We start from the raw sequence: 13,043 nt of genomic DNA, 5'->3' as shown, positions 1-13,043 counted from the left end.
ATGTACATTGTTTTTCATTCACATACAGTGTGTCTCACACATTCTTTCTTTCACATTTTGTTTCATATAGTCATTTTCATACATTGTGTTTTATAAAATCATTTTTGATCTATGCCCACTATTACCCTGTCTTTCAGGTCCCCTCTGGATCTTTCATAATTCCTTCATTTCCTCCCTTCACTAACCACATTCTTTGTTCCCTTGGTTTTCTCGCTTCCCTACCTTTAGCTCCCTTTCCCTCTTTGGACTTTTATACACATCTTACCGATTATCTTTTTATTTTACAATAATGGTCTTAGACAGTGTTTGTCCTTGGGAGAGTGAGTTACTTCACTCAGTATAATGCTCTCTAGCCTCTGACATGTTATATAGTATTTTTCTAAATCATTACCCCTGAGTGCTGCATAGTATTCCATCATGTAAATGTACCACAATTTTTCAATTAGTTTGTAGATGGACATTTGGGGTGTTTTCATTGTCTTGCTATTGTGAATAATAACAAGTAGATTTCATGTGGATGATTTTATAATATTTACCCTCTTGTCATTAATTTCTAGTGTTACAGCATTGTGGTCTCAAGATACTTTGTCTGATTCCAGTGTTTTTTAATTTGTTGAGGCTTGTATGTGTCCTAATATATGATCAGTTCTGGAGAATGTACTATATGTAACTGAGAAGAAAGTAAATTGACTTTTAGTTGGGTCAGTTGAATAGATCCACATGGTCAAGTTGACTAATTGTATGGTGTAGATTTTTTGCATCTTTGTTACGTTTCTTTTGAGCTGGCCTATCCTTTGGTGACAGTGGTGTGTTGAAGTCTCCTGCCACTATTGTGGTGCTGTCCATTTCTTTCTTCAAATCTGTTAACCATTGTTTTATTGTATTTGCAGGTCTACCATTTGGTGTGTGGATGTTGACCAAGGCTATGTCTTCTTGATCTATTGTGCTTTTAATCATTATATAGTGCCCTTCCTTATCTTTTATAGTGGTTTTCATCCTGAAGTCTATTTTATCAGAGATTAGTATTGCCAGTCCTACTTTTTTGTGGATGCCATTTGCTTGATATATCTTTTTCCAGCCTTTGATTTTAAGTCTTTTCCCTCATTTCTTTGATGTGTCCCTGGTAAGCAACATATTGATTTGTTTTGATCATTTAATCAAATTTGTTACTCTTTTCCTTTTAGTTGATGCATTTAATCCATTCACATTACCAGCATTTCTCACTGCAGTTTTGCTGTGTTTCTTTTTCTATTGTTTCTGGTTAGGATCCTCTTTCCTTTGGTGTCTCTGTGTGAAGGACTTCCCTTAGAATTTCTTGTAAAGTTGATCTTGTTTTCACAAGTTCCTTAAGTTTCTTCTTTTCTGCAAAGGACCTAATTTCTCCTTCATATTTGATGGACTGCTTTGCTGAGTACAGGATCCTCAGCTGACAATTGTTTTCTTTCAACCTTCTGCATATGTCATCACATTGTTTCCTAACTCACATAGTTTCTGCTGAGAAATTAGCATTCAGTCTAATTGGTTCTCCTTTGTGGGTGACTTTGTTTTTCTCTTACTGCTTTTACTATTCTTATGTTTCATTGGAGTCAAATTGGAGAATTTGACTGTGATATGTCATAATGTTTTTCTTTTGTGGCCTAGTCATTTTGGGGTTTGCTGAGCTTCTTGAATGTGGATTTCTTCATTCTTCATAATACCTAGGAAGTTTTCTTCTTGTGATTCTTCCACAATTTTCATAGTGCTTTCCCTGCCCCCTTCGTGTTCTGGAATTCTGATTATACATATGTTGTTCCTTTTGATGTTATCTCACATGATTCTAATGTTTTCTTCATTTTTTTCCCCTGTGTCCTCTCTGTATTTTCTTCTAGTATGTTTCCATTGAGGGTCTTGCTTTCAAGCTCACTAACTCTGTGTTCCATCTCTTCTCTTCTGTGTTTCTGTCCCTTTATCATGTTGGAAATGTCTAACATTTCAGTCTTAACATTCTGGATTGCAGTTTCATGCATATCTATTATTTCCAGTACTTTGTGGGCTATACCCTTTCTGTCCTGTGATGATTTTTTAAGTTCTTGTACTTCTTTTTTTTGTGTGTGTGTACTTCTTTATCTGTAGTTTAAACTCTTGCATCTTCTGCAATTTCTTCAGTAGTTGTTCATGGTCTTCTGTATTGATATATTTTTTCTGGCTCCCTGTTTCTGGAGTATTCAATTTATTTATGGCTTCCAGTTTTCTGTCTTATCACTTCCATTGTAAGTGTTCATAAAACTCCACATCAGTTTATTTCTTCTAGTTCTCTGTCTCTGGGGTATTCACTCTATTTATGGCTTCCATTATTTCTTCCATCATTTGTACCTTTTTCAGTTGCTGTTCATATGCTTCCATGTCAATATATTTCTTCTGCCTCCCTGTCTCAAGGATATTGATTTAGCCTGGAATAGGCTTTGCTTTTTTTTTTAAAGACATTTATTCAGTGTCATGATCAGACTATTACATTTAGCAATCAACAGCATGGGTGCAAAAAAAATATTTACATTTAAACCCTTGTTTTCGGAATGCTTTACACTTTCCACAGAACAGAAACTAAAATAACCTGTTATACAATTAGTCACAAATACAGTCCTTGAGTTTTTTGCCCATACACATGAGTATTGTCTAAAACATGTCTTCTTTGTAGCAGCTAAGCCCTGCCGCCACTGTGCTTGGCTGAGTTCACAAATCTGTTATAACCTGTAGCTTCCCTGTCACTTCTCTGGCTCTCCTCTCCTGCTAAGCTTTGTTTCCTGGCAGTTACTAAAACCGTCTGCCACTGCCATAGCTGCTGCTGCTACTTGAACCATCATAACCACCTTCGTTTCATGGTTTGGCAAAATATTGACCACCACCACCATAAGGGCCAGAGCTTCTGCCGCCAAAATTTCCCCCCTTCATGGGTCCAAAATTTGAAGATTGGTTGTTGTAATTGCCAAAATCATCGTAGTTTCCACCACCTCCAAAGATGCTTCCACTACCACCGCCAAAGCCGCCTCCATTGTTATAGCTGCCACTCCCGCCATAGCCACTGCCCTGGTTTCCATAACCCTGTCCACCATTTCCATAGCCTCTGCTTCCTCCAGAGTAATCAGGACTGCCTCCTCCATAACCACCATCGTTACCAAATCCATTATAACCATCTCCACTGCCTCTATATCCTCCACCGCCACGACTGCCACTAAAGCCACCTTGTCCACTGAAGTTTCCTCCTCCACCAAAGTTGTCATTCCCACCAAAACCACCTCCATGGCCACCACCAAAGTTTCCAGAACCACTTCGAATGCTCTGACTAGAAGAGTCACTGGCCATCTCTTGCTTTGACAGGGCTTTCCTCACTTCACAGTTGTGACCATTCACAGTATGATATTTCTGAATAATAATGATTTTATATACAGAATCATGGTCATCAAAAGTTAAAAAAGCAAAGCCCCTTTTCTTGCCACTGCCTCGGTCAGTCATGATTTCAATCACTTCAATTTTTCCGTACTGCTCAAAATAATCTCTTAAGTGATGTTCTTCAGTGTCTTCTTTAATTCCACCAACAAAGATCTTTTTTCACAGTTAAGTGGGCACTTGGTCTTTGAGAATCTTCTCTGGAGACAGCCCTCTTGGGTTCCACCACCCTTCCATCCACCTTGTGGTGCCTTGCATTCATGGTTGCATCCACCTCTTCCATAGTTGAGTATGTGACAAAGCCAGAGCCTCTGGAGCACTTGGTACTTGGATCTCTCATTACCACACAGTCCGTGAGCGTCCCCCATTGTGCAAAATGGCTCCTCAGACTTTCATCCATCAACTAGAAACTCAGCTCTCCAATGAATAGCTTCTGCAGCTGTTCAGGCTCTTTAGGAGACTCTGACTTCGACATGGTGGTGGTGGGAATAAACAATTTTGCGATGCTTCCTCGGCAGCGTTCTCTGCCAGAAAGGTAGGCTTTACTTTTTAATGAGAGGACTTATTTTGTTTTTTCACAATGTTTCTTTTCATAATGTTTCTTGACATTATGTGAAGTTTTTCTTGGTATGTTTCTATTATGTCATTGTAGGTTGTTGACAGTTCTTTATCTTTATGATCTTACTGATTATTTTCAGACTTAAAGTGTTCCCTTTTTGGAGGAGGGCAGCTTACTATACCAGGAGTCCTTCCTGATCCTGCGCAGTAAGAAATCTTGCTTTTTCTAAAGTCCTTCATCTTCTCTGTGGTCGGCAGTGCAGTCTTGCAGGAATCTTCCCTAAGTGCTGCCCGGCACTTCTAAAGTTTGTAATTGTCCTTTGTGGTTTGCAGTGTAGACCGAGATGAGTTTCCTCCTGACAGCTGCACTCTCTCTGTTTGAGGTGGCGGGTGGGGATGTGGGCAGGTCAGGCACATCTACAAAGCCTGTTCAATCTCCTGTTGCCAGGTCTGAATATCTTCTGCCTGTACACACACCTCTTCTAAAGTTTGTGATTGGCCTTGGTGGTGCTGGTACAAAGTGCAGCTGGAGACCAGGACCAGCTTCCCCTGGCTGCTGTATTCTCTCTATATTGGGTGGGGCAAAAGGTTCAGAGCTGGTACCTCTATGCAGCACCGTCTCAGGTCTTGCGTAGCTGATGGGAATCTTTCCTGCCTACATCTGCCTCTTCTTTTTTTTTTTTTCTTGTTACATCTGCCTCTTCTAAACTTTGTATTTGTGCTTGGTGATGCTGGTGCGCAGTGCAGCTAGACACCGACTTTCTCCTGGTGGCTGCTTAAAATACTATTTTTTTTTTAAAACAGTCATATTCACTGTATGAATCATACTCGACTCAACAGACCCTAACAAAAACAGTAGCTAGAGATTTTGAGCATTTCTTTGTGATTGTTGGACATCTGAATATTTTCTTTGAGAAAGCATTTTAATATATTCTTCCCATTTTGTGGTTAACTTTATTATATTTTACTTATTGAAGTTCTGGAGTACTCTAAAATTTTAGATATGAGTCCTTTGTAATATATGTTGTTTCTGATTATTTTTCCCAGTCTATAGGTTTTCTTTATACTATTGGAGAAGTTTTTAAATGAAAACAAGGATTTGATTTTTATTTTAAACTTTTAAAAATTTTATTTTATTATTTTTTGTGTGTATCATCAAATCAGATCTGACTGTACAAGAGGAGATTGTCCCTCCTTCGCCAGCAGAGTGTCTGGTGGATTCGAACCGCATACCTCTGGGATTGCAGTGCAGCTTCTTGCCACTAGGTCGCCAGAGCTCCCTGATTTTTCTTTAAATTTTGAAAATTAATTTTAACGAAAGTTTACAGAGATTTTGGATTTCCATTCATTCATTGTTGCACTTTTCTCCCTGCCCACTTTTCCCTGCCCAATTCCCTTTTCTCTTTGAAAAGTAAAAGAAAAATTCTTTCATTGTTATACAGTCCACTCCCAAGTCCAAGTCCACTCCACTATGCAGCCTTCATTCTCGACTCCTGTCATGACAGCAATACCCAATCACATATCCCTTTTAAACAGTTCCCCTCATCTGTTTCAATGCAGTGTACATTATATATTCCTTCTTTTCTCAATCTTCCCCTAATCCCAATGTCAGTCCTGCTTTACGAGAGTAGGAGTATGCAGCATTTGTCCCTCTGTGATAGAGACACTTCACTTAGCATAATGTCCTCTAGGGTCATCCATTTTGTATAATAATTTATGAGTTTCTTGCTTTTCAATGCAGCATAGTATTCCATTGTGTGAATATGCCACAGATTCTCTATCCATTCATTTGTTGATGGGCATTTGGTTTATTTCCAACTCTTTGCTATTGTGAACATAGCCGTAATAAACATGAATGTGCATATATCTGCTTGGGTAGCAGTTACGGTTTCTTTAGGGTGTATTGCCAGTAGTAGAATTGCCGAGTCAAATGGTATTTCAATTTCCAACTTTTTGAGAAAGAGCCATACTGCCTTCCATAGTGATTGCACCATTTTACACTGCCACCAGTCATGAATAGGGTTTCAGTTTCTCCACAACCTCACCAGCATTTGTGGTTTGCTGTTCTGTTAAATTTTGCTATTCTTACTGGGATGAGATGATATCTCATAGTCATTTTGATTTGCATTTCTCTTAGGGCTAAGAATTTTGAACATTTCTTCATGTGTTTGTTCACCATCTGAGTGTCATCTCTGATGAAATGTCTGTTGATATCCTGTGCCCATTTTTCAGTTGGGTTGTGGTGCTTGAGTGTTTTATAAATTTTAAATATAAGTCCCTTATCTGATATGTCATTCCAAATATTTTTTCCCAGTCAGAGGCTTCCCTTTTACCCTGTTGGAGAAGTTTTTCAATGTGCTTAGGGATTTGATTTTTAGAAGGTCCCATTCATCTATTTTATTCTTTCCTGGTTGTAGATTTTTCAGGATGCTTGGAAGACTGTATATGCTGTAGATTAGGACTTCTTGAGTTCTTTGATCTCTCCTTCATATTTGATGGACAATTTCAATGGCTTGACAGTTCTGTTCTTTGAGTATCGGATATATGTTGTTCCACTATCTTCTTACTTGCATGGTTTCTGCTGAGAAATCGGCACTTAATTTTTTTATTTATTTTTTAAATTGGCACTTAATTTTATCTGCTCTCCCTTAAAGATTACTCTTTATTTCTCCCTCTCTCCTTTCAGAATTCTCTCCTTATCTTCTGGCAAATCTGAAATACGTCTTGGTACTTTTTTGGGGGGGGGTGCCTTTAATTGCTTCTTCCTCTTCTGGGATTCTGATGATACACATGTTATTTCTTTTGATGGTGTCCCACATTATTCTTAGTTTTCCTTCTTTTTCCTTTCTTTTTGATTCTGCTTTTTGCTCTAGCAGATCAGTGGTGACAATTCTACCTTCTATTTCACTGGTTGTGTGTTCCAGCTCTTCAACTCTGTTCATGTGTCCCTCCATCATGTTGACAGCATCTGAAACATTAGCGTTCATATTTTGGATCGTGGTTTCTTTTTTTTTTTCCAGTGCCACTAATGCCTTGTTTGTTTTATCTGCATTGTTCTTTTAAGCTCCTCCTGGTTTTTGCTTGCAGTGTCCTATAATTCTTCAAGACTGTCTTTTACCCATTGAAAATATTCAATCACTGTTCTTTTAAATTCTGTCTCAGAAAGTTCCATCAGACTTTCTGGCTTCAGGAAATCCATTGACATTTTTTCACCTTCTGGGGTGACATCTTGCTTTGCACATGTCTAGGGTGTAGGATTGCCTGCTTCTTTTGTGACATTGCTATGGTAAAGTTTCTCATACCTGAGGTGATGGTAGGTTCTTGATCTGAAGACACTGCTTTAAAAAATGGTGTGGCAGCTACTGTGCCTGTGTTCTGAACTTCTGACTCAAGAGAAGGTTCAGGGCCGGAGAGAGCAGCCTCTTGTAGCTAAGTCAGATCAAGGTGCTCCGGATTAAAGGCAAGTTAGTTTACTGGATGTGTAGGCATGAGTATGGAGCCAAATAGGGGTGGGGTGAACAGTGAGAGTGAGCGTGGGGAAGGAGCAAGGCAGGCACAGGGGCGGGGCAAGCCCAGGGGCAGGGTGGGCACACGCGAGGACCTCACTTAGATTTCAGCTGTCTCAGTGTGTTTTCATGTAGGGTCCTTACTCAAATTCCGGTTTCTGGCCTTTACCCAGTGGCCCTCCTCCAGTGACTCTCGCCCAGTGACTCTTGCCCAGCAACCCTCACTCCAGCTGGGTTCTGAGTCCTGCGGGGCTTAATTAAGAAAACTCAGTCAAATTCCCCGCTGACCTGCTTGCTCCTGGTTGGTTGGCAGGGCTTAAGAAAACCAAGGTCTGATTTTTAAAACATCTCTTTTATCTATTTTATTCTCTCCTAGTTGTGTATTTATGGTTATGTTTTTAGAGTCTATTCATGTAATGAATTAGGGCTTCTAGATTTCTTCCTATTTTTCCCTCTGATGGTCTTTATAGTTTTTAGTTTTATTCCTAAAACCAACCCTGATCCACTTTGAGTTGCTTTTGTGTGTGGTATGAGTTATGGATATTGCTTCCTTTTTCTGCAAATGAATGTCCAATTTTGCCAGCATCATTTGTTGAAGGGGCTGTCATTTCCCAACCTAACAGATTTCACCTGCTTGTCAAAGATCATTCGATAGTGCAACAATGAATGAATGGAAACCCAAATTCTCTGTAAATGTTTATGAAAATTAATAAAATATAATTATAGAAAAAAAAAGATCATTCGACCATAGGTAAATGGATTGATCTTTGGGTTCTCAATTATGTTCCATTAGTCTATATGTGTCTGTCTATGTAGCAGTACCGTGCTGGTTTGCTTACTTTGGCTGTACGAAGTAGATTTTGAGGTCAGGGAATGTTTTCAGTAGTGCTTTCTTTCTTTGAGATCTGCTTCCTTTTCAAATAGAATTGGATAATGGCCTTTTCCATTTCCTTGAAATATGGTGTTAGTATCTTTATTGGGATTGCACTGAATTTTGACTGCTTTTGGTAAAATTATCATATTCACAATATTGAGTCTTCCTATCCATGAAAACTGTGTTATGCAGATGACACAATCTTGCTTGCTGAAACTGAAGAGGACATGAGGCGTTAACTGCAGAAGGTCAAGGACGGGTGTCTTCAATAATGGATTGAAGCTCAATATCAGGAAAACAAAGATTCTCACCACTGAGTCAATTGGCAGCTTCATGATGGACAGAGAAAAGATTGAGATTATTGGTAACGTTAACTTCCACAATTAACATTCTTGGCACCAGCAGTCAGAAAATCAAAAGACAAATAGAATTGGGAAAGTCAGCTGTTAGGGACCTCTGTAGAGTACTGAAGAGCTTCCATGTCAGTCTGGAGACCAGGGAGTGCCTAATCCGGGCCATGGTCTTCACAATTACTTGCTATGCATCAGAGAACTGTACAGTGGCTAAAGATGATAGAAAAAAGATTGATGCTTTTGAGTTGTGATGTTGGCGAAGAGTTTTGAGTATACCGTGGACTGCCAGGAGAACAAACAGGTCTGTCCTGGAGAGGATGAAACCAGTTGACTCTTTTGAGGCAAGGATTTTGAGTCTCCATCTCACATACTTTGAGCTTATGGCCAGGAGGGACCAGTCCTTGGAGAGGGACATTATATTTAGAAGGGTGGAAGGACAGCACAGGAGAGGAAGGCAAGGATGTGATGGATTGACTGTGACTGGAGCAATGGGATTAAGTTTGCCAGAGATAATGATATTGGCTCCGAATAGGGCAGCTTTTAGAGTTAATGTACGTAGTAATAACTTACATAGTAATAACGTACATGATGCAAGTGATTCAATGGCACATAAGAAGAACAACATCCATGAAAGAGTATATTCTACCATTGATATCTTGCTTCTTATAGTAGTGTTATGTATTTTATTTATATAGGTCTTTTGTGTTATTTATATAGGTCTTTTTACTAGTTAGAGATTTCCCTAAATATTTAATCTTATGTTTGATAATTGTAATTGTTTTTCTTACTTCCTTTTCAGTATTCCCTTTGCTATTATAGAGAAATCTGGCTGATTTTTGTTTATTGAACTTGTATCCTGCTGTGTTAATGAATTGGTCTACTCTGCAAGAGTTTTAAGGATTTTCTGTGTACACTATCATATCATCTGCATATAGAGATCGTTTTACTTCTTCTTTGCCAATTTGGATGCCTCTTACTTCCTTCTTTTGCCTAATTGGTCTTGCTAGGCCTTTTAATAAAATATTGGGTAGGAGTGGTGCTAGTGGGCACTCCTACTATGGGGAAATGCCTTTAATCTCTCTCCATTGAGGATGATGATGGCTATTGATTTAGAGTAGATGCTTTTACTTGTGTTGAGGCAATTTCTCTCTCTTACTATTTTGTTGAGTATTCTGAGCAGGAAAGATTGTTAGATTTTGTAAAAAACTTTTTCTGCTTCAATTCATGCAGTACTTGTCAAGTCATGTTGTTCTTGTCCTTTATGTTATTAGTGTGATAGATTACCTTTATTATTTTCCTTGTGTTGAGCCATCATCTTTGCATGCCTGTTATGAATCCCACTTGGTTATGATGTATTCTTTAGATATGCTATTGGATTCCATTGTCTAGGATTTTGTTAAGGATTTTTGTCTATGTTTATGAGAAATATTGTTCTGTAGTTTTCTTTTTGGGTAGTGTCTTTACCTGGCTTTGATGTCATGGTTATGCTTGCTTCAAAGAATGATAATGGAAGAGTTCTTTCTTTTTCTATGCTCTGAAAGAATTTAAGTAGGATTAGTGACAGTTCTTCTTTGAATGCTTGGTAAAATTTGCTGGTAAAACCGTCCAGCCCTGGGCTTTTTTTTTTTTTTTTAATTGTTGGGACTGAGTCTTTTTTTATGACCTGCTCAATTTCTGCTTTTAGTGATGTGTTTATTCAAGTGTTCTACTTCAGTCCATTTAAGTTAGGATAAGTTGTGAGTGTTCAAGAATTTGTCCATTTCCTCTAGGTTTTCAAATTTGTTAGAGCTTTTCATAGTATTCTCTTATTATACTTTATATTTTGCTTGGTTCTGTTGTAATGCCACTCATTTTTTTCCTTATTCAAGTTATTTTTGTCTTTTCTTTCCTTTTCTTTGTTAGTTTTTATTGACTCTTTCAAAGAACCAACTCCTGGTCTAGTAGTTTCAATTGTTTCCCTATTTTCTGTTCTATTTATTTCTGCCTTTATTTTGATAATTTCCTTTCTTGTAGAGGTTGTGGTGTTTTCTTGCTGTTCTTTTTCTGTTTCTGTTGGAGATGTTGGCTTGCTTATTGCTACTCATTGATCTCTGAGTACTGCCTTTGCTGAAACCTAGAGATTTTGGTATGTTATATTTTTATTCTCATGTTTTTCTGTGGTCCAGTAGTGATTTAGCTGCCACATGCATGGCTTTTTTATCCTTTGTCCTCTTGTGTTGATTTCTAATTTTATAGCATTGTGTTCTGAGGAAATTCTTTGTAGTGTTTCATTGATTGATGCTGGCCTTGTGACTTAACATATGATTTGTTCTGAAAAATATTTCTTGCATGCTAGAGAAGAATATATACTGAACTTTGGGCGCATTACCTTGTACATGTCTATGAGGGCGAGTTGGTTGATTGTTTAAATGAATTCTTCTGCATCTTTGTTGAGTTACTTTCTAGTCCTCCTACCTTTCCTTGACAGTGGTGTGTTGAAGTTCCCTACTACCATTGTGGTATTGTCTATTTCTTTCTTCAACTCTTTTGATATTTGTTTTGTAGCTCTATCCTTTGGTGCATAAATATTAATTAAGATTATGTTTTTTTCCCTCTATTGACCCTTTTAAGTATTACATAGTGCCCTTCTTTGTCACTTACATTCATTTCTACCCTGAAGTGTCTTTTATTAGAGATTAATACTGGTGCTCCTACTTTTATTTGGTTGCAATTTACTTGGTAATTTCACCAACCCTTTGATTTTTAGTCTTTATCTTTGTTTCTTAGGTATATCTCTTGTAGGCAGCATATTGATGAGCATTGTTTTTTTTAATCCAATCTGTCACTCTTTTTCTCTTAACTGATGTGTTAAAACCATTCACATTCAGTGTGATTATTGAAAGGAAAGTTTTATTGCCGTCATTTTGTTGGAGACTTATTGTGTGTGTTGTTGCTGGTTAATATAATCCATCTACTTTACTGTGCTGTCCCGGTATGAAGGTCTTCCATTAGTGTTGCTGCAAAGTTGGTCTTGTTTCCATGAGCTCTCGTAGTTTCTGCTTTTCTGAGAATGACTTAACTTCTTTTTAGTTGTTGATAGAGAGTTTTGCTGGGTACAGGATTCTTAATCGGTGCTTGTTACCCCCCTCAGAGTTTTGTAGATACTTTTCCATTGTCTTCATGTTCACATGCTTGTGCTGAGAAATTGGAGCTTATTATCTTATTTGCTTTCCTTTGTACATACTGTATTTTTCTCTAGTTGCTTTCAAGATTCTCTGTCTTTGATTTTGGAGAATTTGACTATAATATGCCTTGGTGTTTTTCTTTTGGGGGTCTATCCTATTTGGGAAGCGGGAGTGGCATCCACTTCCTAAACAACGTGCCTCTGGAAACTCTTTGAACTTTGATAAATGTTGATAGTTGTAGAGGAGCTTCAGGCCTTTTGTTTACAGGGTCTCTGTGAGTTGTGCTTGACTTGAAGTCAATCAACAACAACAACAGCAATCCTATTTAGAGTTTTCTCAGCTTCTTGGATATATATTTTCTCATTTTTTATAACCTGTTAACTTCTAATAACTCTTCCACAATTTTCTCACTGTCTTTTTTTGCTTATTCCTATTCTGGAATTGCAATTATGCATATGTTATTCCTCTTCATGGTATCCCACACAATTCTTGACTTTTTAAATTTTTCTTCTTTCTTGTTTCTGCTTTTTTGCTCTAACAAATCAGTACTGAGGCATTGTCTTCAGTTTCATTGATTCTGTGTTCCAGTTCCTCAGTTCTACTCTACTGGCCCTCCACCATGCTGACACCTAAAATGTTGGTTTTATTATTCTGGAATATAGTTTCTTGTGTTTCTAATATTGAATTGATTTTATCTTTTTGTCTTGTATTGATTTTTAAAATTCTTATAAAATTTTGCTTTTGGTTTCCTTCAATTCTTCTATTTTTTTTCTTCTGTCCTGTGAAATCACTTGATCATCATTCTTCTGAATTTCCTGTCAGAAAATTCCATGAGCCTTTCCTCTGCTAGAAGAGAAAAGTGAGTGACCCTGTGTTTTGATCACTTTTTTTGGAGGAGTGATGTCTTGAGGTTTTTTCTTTTTTTTTTTTTTTGTGGGGTTTGAGTTTGTTCACAGTTTCTAGGACTTGTACAATTTTAAAAATTTACAATAACCTCCATTCTTCTAGTATGTATGGGATATCTGTGTAATTTCGGTTTTCTGTACAATAAATATTGCGACTATACTTCAGAGACACTGATCCCAACATAAGGAACTACCATCAGCTGATGTGTTTGAAATCACAGAAGCCATGGAAAGCTTCATATATAAGTTATTAGATGGAG

The 13,043-nt window shown here is 37.8% G+C and overlaps 1 protein-coding gene and 1 pseudogene across 1 annotated transcript in view; one reads left to right on the top strand and one right to left on the bottom strand.

Annotated features, from left to right (window-relative positions):
* The window catches only part of DRC1 (dynein regulatory complex subunit 1 homolog (Chlamydomonas)), a 130,280-nt gene that overhangs the window by 8,972 nt on the left and 108,265 nt on the right, over nucleotides 1-13,043 (top strand). The window lies entirely within an intron of this gene.
* Nucleotides 2,791-3,898, bottom strand: LOC102872080 (annotated as a pseudogene).

The sequence above is a fragment of the Elephantulus edwardii genome, unplaced genomic scaffold (assembly GCF_000299155.1).
Source record: "Elephantulus edwardii isolate Elephantulus edwardi_28Jun2011 unplaced genomic scaffold, EleEdw1.0 scaffold00009, whole genome shotgun sequence".
Classification (NCBI taxonomy): Eukaryota; Metazoa; Chordata; class Mammalia; order Macroscelidea; family Macroscelididae; genus Elephantulus; species Elephantulus edwardii.
Note: the sequence above shows the minus strand (reverse complement) of the source record. Positions and strands in the feature narration are given on the sequence as shown.